We start from the raw sequence: 10864 nt of genomic DNA on the forward strand, positions 1-10864 counted from the left end.
AGACAACATGAGTGTAAATTAAAAGGATAACAGAGTAAAGTACAAAAACTCTCGAAATACGGCATCTTATTATATCGTCTCTCACAGATAGATAGATAGATATATAGATAGATAGATAGATAGATAGATAGATAGATAGATAGATAGATAGATAGATGAAGAAAAAGATAGAAAAAAGAAAAAAGAAAGAAAGAGAGAGAGAGAAAAGAAAGAAAAAAGATAGATAGATAGAAAAAGAAAAAAGAAAGAGAGAGAGAAGAAAAAGATAGAAAAGAGAAAGAGAAAAAAAGAAAGAGAAAAAAAGAAAGAAAAAAGATAGATAGATAGATAGATAGATAGATAGATAGATAAGAAAAAGATAGAAAAAAGAAAGAAAGAAAGAAAGAAAGAAAGAGAGAGAGAAAAGAAAGAAAAAAGATAGATAGATAGATAGATAGATAGATAGATAGATAGATAGATAGATAGATAGATAGAAAAAGAAGAAAAAAGAAAGAGAGAGAAAAAGAAAAAAGATAGAGAGAGAGAGAGAGAGAGAGAGAGAGAGATAGAGAGAGAGAGAGAGAGAGAGAGAGAGAGAGAGAGAGAGAGAGAGAGAGATTTGGGCAACTTAAGCGCTCTGAAAGCGCGTTCTCTCTGCTGTTACTGAAATTACCGTATTCACAGTAATAGGCGCACACGCTTTTTTTTTTGGCGGCTGGCTTGACCGTGTATTTTCAAACCACGGCTGGCTTGACCGCAGTCACACACCCAGTACTACCACAAACTCATGCAGAACCTGTTCACCAAACAGAACAAACCACATTTTTGGTACAGATGTAAATGCACTGTGAATTAGTTTTGAGGCTTTAAGAGTCAAATGCTAAACTGATCCATACAATACCAATAATTGGTAAAAGTTTGTATTTAGCCCATTCTTTAGCTCAGACTGAAGTTATCGCAGGAGTTTCCTAGTGAAATGATCACACAGCTGGATCTGCTACTTTTTAAGATTTAAGTTTATTCATTCCTCTCATGCTGACAGGCACATAATCTACATGATCAACCTCTTCATCTTTCTGTAAAAAAAAGGAGAAAAAAAAGACAGATAAAAAGAAAATATGTCAAATTCTTCCTGACTGATTGAGAGACAGAGTATTTGATAAAATCTTCCTTGATGACATTAGATTGGGTTCTCAGTGGTTTCACTTCTGGTCCCAAATTTTCCAAGTAATTTCCAAGCAAAAAAAAAAAAAAAAAAAAAAAACGAGTTTATTCAACAATATTCCATATCAGTCTGCAGGTACTGAATCAACTGCACTACCGATACCAGGTATTGTTGCTGGTACCATTGCCGACATTGATTGAGACGGGTATATTTATTATCATTTTAAGAATGACATCTCGCTGTTATCACATATTGGGCCCTATCTTGAACCCAGCGTATCTGTACGTTGATTGGTCATGTGATTATTTTAGATGGGATTGAGTTTGAATATTTATATATGCTTGATGAAGGTCGTGAGACCGAAACGTTGCTAATAAATATTTTTTGATACGTTTTTGTAAGTAGCCTACTGATAAGTGTGCGGGAGTTTTTTTTTTTTGACCTATATAATTGGTATTTACTTCTTACGCACCTATCACCTGAAGGTGTGCAATGGCATTTGCTAATACACTGATTGGTATGTTGAAAGCTAAAGTGATTATAACTTTCATTATCTAAGTGTTCAGGTTAAATGTTTTCCTATTAGAAATACTTTTACCTTTAAAGAATAAAGATAATTTATTTTCGTTCTTCGTTTAGGGGTAAATGAAGTTCGAAATACGTGAGCAGTGATATAGGCTACTGTAATCGAACATCTGACACTGCGTTAGATTAATATGTAAATATGTGCTGCAAGCTTTCTCTCAATAACAAAATAAACACACAACAAAATTGAGAAAACAGCAAGCATTTTAATCAAGCATAAGAAAACCATCTCATCATCATAGAAACATGGATATGTTTGCACAAGCTCTGCAATTATGCACTCCAGGAGAGTGTGTCACGTTTATTTATATATAGCACTTTATACAATAGATTGCTTAAAATAAGCAGCTTTACTGTATTAAACATGTAAAACAGTGCCAGTGTCTCAGTACAATTTTTGGTAGCCTACAATCAGTACAATCAGTCTTTTTTAATGAGGAATTACTAAAAGAAAAACAGGACAGTAGTCCTTAAGGTGCAAATGTTTAATAATTTTCCATTTCAGTACATACTAAAAAGGAATACTGAAATCCTGGAAAAAATATACCAGGCAGGTTCAACAAGAATTTTCTTTTCCTTTCAAAGTTTGCACAGGAATGTAAGATTTTCCCAATCCTCGCCGACCTTGTCGTAAAACTCGTTTAAATGATCATACGACGCCTCCTTGCTGCTTTGTCGCCTACATGCTGCTTTTTGTTTTGATTACGCATGTGGCGGTACGTGCGACACTGGATCGTGTTGCCAGATTGGGTGTTTTTCCGCTACATATTACGGCCTGTTTACGGTGTGTTTTAGGCGGGTTTTCGGCTGTTCACAGACACCAGAATGAACGAGTTCACAGTAACGTTCATCAGGCAGTATTACGGTACGTTCAGTTCACGTTCGCCCAAAATATGAACGAGTTTATGAACTATCGTTCAATGAACGCGTTCAGGCACAACAGTGCCTATATGCAACTCATTCAATTATCAATTTAAAAAGAAGTGGCAAATGTAAGAGCACAGTGAAGGCTGAGTTCAATATTTAATCAAGTTAGTAAATTTTGTTAAGCTAAAAAACATTTATTTGAGTTTCTGAATGCTGCCTACTATTTGTGAACCACTGTGAAAAAACTCAGATGTGATCGAACAATGTCATAGAAAGATCAAAAGCAAAACAGAGAGATTCTGTGAGAAACCAAAGTTTGTGAGTCAGGGCCCGTATGAGCTCTAACATCAGATCCAGTAGATCCAGTATTTGATCATCAATTTTAAGGGACATTTTCGTACACATCCTCTTTCTTTGATTTCTGCAAGCAAACAAAAACACAATCAGGAACTGCTGATGCAAAGTGAACATTAATTGCAGACCAACCTTGAAAAGAAGACCTTATTAAAGTGTCTGTAAAATAATTTCTTTGCTAATAGCAAGCATATAGTGCAAGGGTGCAAAACCCAATTCCTGGTGGGCCACAGCCTTGCAGAGTTTAGTTCCAGCCCTGCTCCAACACACATATAGGCTGTGTCCAATCAGGCCCGGCTCCACAGGGGGCAAGAGTTGGCATGGCCCACCCAATCAGGAGGAGTTTGGCCCACCCTGGCCCCACGCCAAACAAGGACTGATTGTAAAATTGGTGTGATGTTCAATTCAGTTCCAGATTTTGAGTGAGACTGGGTTTTCGCTGCTTGATATCAAAATTCCACTTGTTATTTAGGAAAGCAATATTAGAACGTGTCTTCATAAACGTTCAAATGATTTTAAACCGTTCACGCACAAGAAGACTCGAAAAAACTCAATTGGGTAACCACACCATGTTTTCTGTGCACAGACAAGTTCAATTCAATTCAATTCAATTCACAATTATTTGTAGAGCGCTTTTCACAATACATATTGTTTCAAAGCAGCTTTACAGAAAATGCATGAGTCCACATTTAGATTGATCTGGCAACATCAGAGGTGACTGTCCAAGTTATATATCTCAGAAATGTACATATACAAATCACACAGTTGGCTAATAATGTATTAATTTAAACAATGTATTCATTTAAGGCAGAATAAATGAGCTCACTGAAGTAATGAATACTTGTTTGTTAAAAAATTCTTAGGATATATAGAAAAAAATATAGCATTGGTGCTACATCGAGTCAGCACTACTGAACTGAGTTCTTTGTGTCTTATCTCATCCGCTTAAACGGATGTGTACACACACAATTAAGACAAAATGGCAGTTGGCTTAACTGATGTAAAATTAAAAGTCTTTAAAAGAGAATATCTGAATGTGTCAGATCCATGCATTTGTTCTTAAAGTGACAGTAGCTTAATACACCTGCCCCTGACTAAATCACTTCTTTAGATTTAATAAGGATCAATAAATATTCAATTCATACATTATAGTATTTTGTACCTGAATACAGTTAGACCTACCTGAAATTTGTTTATTTAATTTGTATCTTTGTTCTGTTAGTGGGGCTGGTGAAAATTTTGGCAGGGCAAGTAGGCCTAACCATAAACTCCTTAAGGCTGATTTATACTATTGTGATGGACCTACGCCGAAGCCTCTACGCTATAGACTACGCATTGGTTTTCATTTTTACTTCTGCGTCGTTGTCCGTGTTGACGTGCAATTACACCTGCAAAGGGAGCATGTGAAACCGAGGGAGCGGTTCTAGCAGACCAATCACAGCGCTTGTGTCCGCGTAGAATTGACGCGCTGTTACATTTTTTGAGAGGTGCACGTCTGTGTCACATCCATAAGAAGGCAGACAAGGTAGAGTGTTACAAACAAACAAACTTGAGATGAACGATGAAAGCAATGCTGATAAGGTGAACACTTAGCTGAACTTGAATAATGTCTTTGCAGGTGATGACGATGACGATGAAACACAGGGCGAGTCGACGAAGGACAGAGACGATGGGAAACAACTGGACTACGGGTAAGTAGATCCACAGGTGGGTAATGCAGGGAAGAAGTCTGGGCTGGGCTTGGTCTCAATTCAGAGGCTGCATCCTTTGAAGGACGCGAAGGTCAGACTGAGTGTTATAAAATGAGACGCTCTAGTCTACGGAGGATTGTTTTTGTTGTTGTCGCCTAGCAACTGTAACATCTTCTGTTGATGAGCAAGGGGGTAATCCAGCACCCGGAAAGCGTACCTTCCCTGGGGGCCGCCATTGGTTAGCAAGCCATCACCACTGACCTTCCATTGACTCCCGTTTATTTTGGCGTCACTTTGACAGCGAATAACTTTACTCCTGCTCCTAGCTCATGGACAGCTCCTACTCACGCTCTCTGTCTCTGCAAGATTCGGAGGGAATGATTCAGATTTCTTTTGGCACAGCTACTAGGAGACTTAAAACTGTCAGACAGGTTGTTCTAATTGACTTCATTTTTCGCTCAACTTTCCGTTGAGGTCGCTGTGTCCATTTCTAATACTGTCTATGTTGATGAGTGGCAGTAACATTTGGAGAGTTTTTTTTTTTTTTTTTTTTTTTGCACAGGTGTGTTTAATTACGCTGTGGCCCTACAGAAACTGAGTTTTGCACTCCTGATATGAAGTCAGCTTGTATTTTCTAGCAGACGTTCTATACCTGACGCTGTAACTGCATCAGGCAGATAAATGTTTGCAGCAACAATCTGTTTTTTCTTTTTTTTTTTTTTTTCAACCTTATAGATAATATGCTGTTTTTTTTATTTTTTTTTATGTACATCTCATCTGTTGTGAAAATTTTGTTAAGAGTTTTAAAATGTATACGCTACCGCTTGTGAAAATCTTTATTTTTCAAACACTGAGTGCTTTAGCATTTTAATGAGAAATATCATTGAAGTGTCAGAGTATACTCTTAGATAACAAATAGATAACTTAATGAAAATCACACACGATCTCATACGTTTCGAATTTAACCAATATAATGTCACATTCACACGCTGATCTAATCTGATTAGAATAAGAGTGTGAACGTTAGGCACAATGGCACATAATGAAATGAGACATTTAGGTCTATTTAAATAACAAAAACCTTGTGTTTGATTCTTGTTGTGAAATATAGCTCAACACTTCAACATCACATCGATTATCTTCAAATTGTACGAATTCGAAACTTTATAAGCAGGGTTTTTTTAAAACATTTTTGTTAAGTGCACTTTCAGATGATGAAATCGATGACACAACATCAACTAGTCAGAAAGTTTGTTATGGACATTGTGTTTTCAGAAATGATTTACTAATAATTATAATATTGTATTATTATTGGGTAAAAATACAGTACTTTTGTGACTGCTTATACATTTTTATTTGTGTTAATGACTGTATAGGCCTGCAAAATGGAAATATTGTATGTTAGTGTTTACTTTGAGTTGCAAACAATTCGGTACACATGAGCCTCCCTTCAATCAGCAAGTTTCAATCAGACTGACTGCAACACAGTCATAAATGATCTTACCATTTTTCGTGTTGTTGGTTTACACACTGCTGAATCAGTTCTGTCTTCCTCCTGGGTCTGGACTGTAAATATCACAGATGTGTTAAAACTACAATGTTTTCAATCTTACATCAAAAATTGTGCTTTGAAAAAGATAAATATTTTGACATGTATTAATTTCTTGCTCTTCTAACCTGTTTTTCTACCTTTCTTGCAGATACAGAAGATCACGACGGCAGTTACAATCATCAGAGATCCAGCAGCAGCAGAGACCAACACTATCAGAGACACTGACACTGGAGGAACTGAAGGAGAGGAAAAGAGAGACATTTATTATTGTGAGTGAATATGTCAGTACAACAGAAGACAGAGCTGAGCTCGGCAAATAACATCACCACAAAAGTAGGCCTACCTGCACATGTGTGACAGAGTGTGTTGATGTCCAGATGTGTGGTCTGGTTGCTGATGGGATTGTTCAGCACACAGCTGTAGGTGTTTTTATCCTGATATTCCACCTCCAGAGGTAGAGAGAGACTGATGCTGAGATCACACACACTGATGCTGGACAATACACTGATTCCTTTGTACCAGGAGAGAGTCGCATCACACACATTCAACACTGATGAACACACCAATGAACATGATGAAGATGATGAATATTCTCTACTGATGACAGGAACAGGCAGACGAGCTGGAAAATGTAAGAGAATAAAGAGCATCTAAACAACAATCTTATTGTTGGTGTAGTGTGTTGAAGGTTGTGTTTCTGTCATTTAAAACTATAAAATGATTCAACAATTTGATATGTAAAACAATTAAATGAAAGCCCCGAAGTTCAATCTGCAGTATTTTTGGCATAATGTTAATAAAAAAAAAAGAATAAAAAAAAAAGATATATATATTCAACACTACTTTTCTTAAAAAAAGAAAGCAGGGTTTGGAACGACATGAGGATGAGTAATTTATGACAGAATATTTATTTTTGGGTGAACTAATAAAACAAGAATATGTGGACAGGACAAGTTAGCTTTTTACTCACCATAGACAGAAATATTGAATGTTTTTGATGTCAGTTTCGCTCCATTTATCTCTAGTTGATAAACTCCAGCATGTTCAGTTCTGGTGTTTGTGATGGTCAGAGATCCAGTTTGATCGTCCAGCTTCAGTCTGTCTCTGAATCTCCCATCAGGAACATCAGATGTGGAGAAGATATTCTTCTTTTTTTTAATTTTAGCTATGAGTAAATTTTCAGCTCCAAATGTCCACAGTATATCATCATCTTCATGTATTTCAGTAAGATCAGTGTGTAGAGTGACATAATCTCCCTCCATCACTGACACTGACTTCACTTCATCAGCACCAAACACACCTGATGAACAAACAGATTTTACAAAGATTACGGCCTCTGATGGTTTACAAAGCCTGAAATCAGCTGAAGTTTTTAAATGTGAATTAAAAAACAATCACACCAGTAGCAAAGACACAAAAGAAAATGAAAGGGTGAGATACATGAACAGACAGTTGTTTTTAAAGTCATCTGGTATAGAGCAAAACAAATGTATGATACAAAGTCAGTTACAACATGAAAAGTTCAATTCTTCCAGATATTTTTAACACCTTGTGTACATATGAACATATAGATCAGTACATAAAACATGTTTCTTGCACATTTTGATTGATTCATTTTATATTAGTTTTGTTGTTTGTCATGGTTATCATTTTTAGAGATGATTGAGATGACACAAAAAATGGTGATTTATATAATGAAGATTTGAAAGTAGCTCACTGGAGGATTCTCTTTCTGAGCTTCCACTGGTTGAAATTACTATGGTAATGTCCATTATTTCCAATAATTTAACATCTGTGAAGAATGCTACTGTTATTAAGTCAAAAATATATATTTAAAACTTACCAATCAGACGGCAGAAGCACAAACAGAACAAAACAAACACGTGAAACATTTTCTTCAGCTGCTCAGTGAACAGTCAGATCTAGTTACACAGTCCGCTGATAACCATCAATTTATTAATCTTGCATGCATATGAATCCTCCCACGACAGCGCTTGACCCTTCTAGTTCACACACATTACATACACTCACCGAAAGTGTTTTATGATTTTATCTATAACATATACATGCTCTTCTGTCTCTTTAGACTTAAACTCTTCTTAACAGTGGAAAACATTCTTCATTTGATCATTTAACACTGACCATTTTTCAAACGTAGTTTCCCTGTTGTGTTGAATATGTAAAATTAGAGTGGAATATTATATGAATCTTCCTAAATTTCATGCTTATGTTGTGAAGCTGATTTTAAGATGTTTTTTTTATTTTTTTATTTATTTACTTCAATAATGAAATGACAAACAAAATAGATAAAACAATCTGCCCTCTCACATTGCTGGTCTTATCGATGTGAGACACTAGCAGCTCAACTGAGTCAAACTGAAACCTGCTGCAATCTGATTTCTATAGAAACATGGTTTTATCTTTTGAGTAGACAAATATCTTGGCTATTATGTGTGTTTAGTTTGTAGGCCAAGGGTTTCTTCCTGTCCTGCTGTTAATGAACCTCACAGTTAATACCCTCAAAGAACAGCTTTACAGTCATTTACAGTTATGCATTTGGCAGACGCTTTTATCCAAAGCGACTTACATTGCATTTCAAGGTACACAGTTCCTGGGAATTGAACCCATGACCTTGGCATTGAAAGCACCAGCGCTCCACTGTTTGAGCTACAGGAAAGTTGAATAATGTTTCAAAAACAGTCAGATCAGACTTACAGGTCAAACTGCACTCTTACCCATCATGCATCTTTGATAACGTACACATATCGACAGCTAAACAAAACACTAAATAATACACATAAACATTTTCCTGGCTGGTATTTATAGCTGAAAGCAGCAAATGACAAAATAATAAATCAGTAAATTTGTGGTTTGTAAGTTGGTCCTCTGTGTTGTCTTTTAACAATCCAATACAAAATATGAAAGTATACAATACAACGTTGAAATAAATATATGTAACGAATATAGGCTAGTAAGAGCTGTGCATGTAAACCTCACTCGCCTGATCTCAAGTGACTGACAGTGATCACTAGTGACTGACAGTGCCTGTGGTCTTCAGGGTTCATGTTAGCGTGGCTGCGTCCCACTCGGAGCGTGTCAAGTAGGACTGGTTACATTTGGTGCCTTGAATCCGGATGGGAGTGAGGTTTGGGGGGGGTGAGTGTAACTGTCGTAGACCATTAAGAGTTGTGTGGCCATTAAGAAAAACCTCACTCCCCTGATCTCTTATTTTAATGAATCTGTTTGAGATCGAATTAACGCAAGATGTTTTGCTATAAATTACAGACATGGCATCTGAGGACTATTTTTCATTTTTCTCAGTTATTTTGCTTTATTTTAAGATACAATCATAGACTCATTCTTACATAGTAGCACGTTCACACATGCGCACTCTTCAAAAAACGGTGCTTTAAATCTCTTGACAAACTAAAAGACGTAAATGACATTTGTATGTATTCTAAATAAAAGACACAGGTTGTAATGAATGTCAGCTTGCTTATTTTGCTCAAGATACGGATTTATTAAGTCCACGTGTCATGCAAACTAGAAACTCTGCTTCTAACCACAGGTCAAGAGCTGTCGATCCAGCTACATAACTTTGCGATGCTGTTTGCGAATGTTCGTTAGAACGATGGTTTCGGGACACACTGACTCGTTGAACTATGTTGATAATGACGGAACTTGCGAACATAGTTGGCTAACGATGCTTTTGGGAAACGCACCCCAGACTGGGTCAGTAGGATTGGTACATTTGGTCCCGTGACCCGGGTGGGGGTGAGTGGAATGGATGTAGGCCAATAAAAGTGCGTAAACCTCACTCCCCTTATCTCAAGAGGCACTCTAGCGACTAACGCTAGCGACTGCGGTCCTTGTTATGCAACTTTTTTGAGGAGTCATATTTCTATAGCCCAGACATCATGATTAGAGATGCTCATTGCAGTAAATGTACTTACGACATCTACCAGCAGGTGCTAATGGGATAAAAATAATTAAAGAGTATTCTGAGCTCTACCTACCTGGTTAAAGGCCATTAGGTCAAGTCAAGTCAAGTCATCTTAATTTATATAGCGCTTTTAACAATGTAGATTGTTTCAAAGCAGCTTTACAGAGATAAACGTATAATTTATGGTAACAGAGATTGTTTTGGCTTTATAGCGGTTCTTTAGTAAAGTTATTTTCCAGCTAAGGTTAGTTATGATTGATTCGCTTCCGTCGCAACAATCATTTGTTATTAAATTAGGGGCCACTAAGACGACACAATTCTCTCTACACAGACTTTGAACGCGAACCTGTGAGAAACGCTGATGGCGTTCACATGCGCATTAAGAACTGGTTCTATAGTTATGTGCGTTTGAATATACTGTATGTGCGCAGGTTTGTAATTCCCTACAAACCAAGCCTAAACAAAGTACTGGTGTTTCCTTATAATTTTTGATACAGAATTTTATTTTATTTTATCAATTCGGGATAGATACGCGAATTGAGTTTCCCGACAACGCTTTATCTGTAGAGTAGTAAAGGGATCCTCCATAGGGAGAGACTAGTTGGCACTTCAGCACTGCGTTGTCATCGGGTCCAGGCGAAGGTCCTTCGTCAGATCTGGATATGGCCTGGATCTGGCAGGCTGTGGGAAAACCTTGGGATAAACAAAGACACTAAAATTAGCGTAGA

Source organism: Abramis brama (assembly GCF_963993115.1).
Source record: "Abramis brama genome assembly, chromosome: 6".
Classification (NCBI taxonomy): domain Eukaryota; kingdom Metazoa; phylum Chordata; class Actinopteri; order Cypriniformes; family Leuciscidae; genus Abramis; species Abramis brama.